Source organism: Arachis ipaensis, chromosome B01 (assembly GCF_000816755.2).
Source record: "Arachis ipaensis cultivar K30076 chromosome B01, Araip1.1, whole genome shotgun sequence".
Taxonomy (NCBI): Eukaryota; Viridiplantae; Streptophyta; class Magnoliopsida; order Fabales; family Fabaceae; genus Arachis; species Arachis ipaensis.
Genome location: NC_029785.2, coordinates 5,723,257 through 5,724,934, shown reverse-complemented (window position 1 = coordinate 5,724,934; position 1,678 = coordinate 5,723,257).

Sequence of the window (1,678 nt, the reverse complement as noted above, 5' to 3'; positions counted from 1 at the left end):
ATGACCAAAGAAAAAAAAAATCACTCGTGTAAAAAAAATCAAAATTTAATAATTAACAACAATTAATAATAAGTCAATAATTAACTCAAAAAAATTAATAAACTAAGATTAATTCAAAAAATTAACAATAATCAACATTAATTAACTAAAAATATAACTCAGATAATAATAACTTAGAAAATTAATACTCAATAATTAATTTAGAAAATTAACAAGTTAAGATTAATCGAGAGAGTTAACAACAATTAACACTACTTAACTCAAAAAATTAATAACAATAAACACTAATTAACTTAAAAATTAATTTTAAAAATAATTAACTCAGACAACAATAAACTTAAAAAATTAACAACAATAAGTTGATATTTATTCAAAAAGTTAATAAGCTAAGATTAACTTAAGGAATTAATAACAATCAACACTAATTAACTTAGAAAATAATAAACTTAGAAAACTAACAACAATCAACAATAAGTCAATAATTAATTTAGAAAATTAACAAACTAAGATTAACTTAAAGAATTAACAACAATCAACACTAATTAACTCAGAAAATAATTAACTCAAATAACAATAAAATAACAAAATTAAAAACAATCAATAATAAGTCAATAATTATTTCAAAAAATTAACAAGTTAAAATTAATTCAAAAAATTAACAACAATCAACACTAATTAACTCACACAACAATAAACTCAAAAAATTAACAATCAACCAAAAAATCATCAACCGAGAACTAATCCTAAATTACACCTTACCTAACCTAACATTATTTAATTTTTAATTACACTAAATTAATGCAACAAATAAACCCTAATCACACACTTCATTAAAAAATTTAATCAAGAATTTAATAAAATCCTAAACAAATAAAAAAATCTATAAAAATACAAAAATTATAGAAAAATTACCTTTAATGATAGCTGCAGAATGGTGGAAGCGTGGTGGTGATTGAAGGCTGCAATAAAACTTATGGTGGTGGAGTTAGGATTTAGTAATATAATAAACAACTAAAAAGAAAAATAGACAACAACCTTACATTTGGCGTGGTGGACCTCAGTTGCAGTGACGGCGACACGATGACGACTTCCGACGGGGACACCAACAGTGACGGCAGAGGCTTTCAACGAAGACTCCAACAGCAGTGACGACGACGTGAGAAGGGTTTTTCATTTGAAATTTACTCCAAATTTACCGTTGGATTTACAAGTGGAAAAATCTGACGGTAAGGTATCTATTGTTGCCTAAACGTCGCATTTCACTAAATCGTGTTACCGTTAAAAAATTTCGACAAAAAATCTGACGCTAATAAAATTAATTTTCATGCTTCTATTACCGTTGGATTTAGCTATGGAATTTTAAATCCGACGATAACTTAATTGAGGGACAAATTTTAGCTCGTAACCGTTAGAAAAATTGGCGGTAATATCCATCGCTAAATCCAACGATAAATTCAACAGTATTAATTACATTTCCTGTAGTATAAAGATTTAACTTTGTTAATTTCTGTCAATTTTTTTTTAAATGTATCTTTTTATTTTTATGTTCACACTTTTTCTTTTTATTTTTTTTCTCTCAACACCACAACTTCACCTCTCATTGTCAACCTAAATCTCACATACTAAACTTTAAACCCTACAAAGAGTGAGGATTAAAAAAATCATTTTATAATTAAAA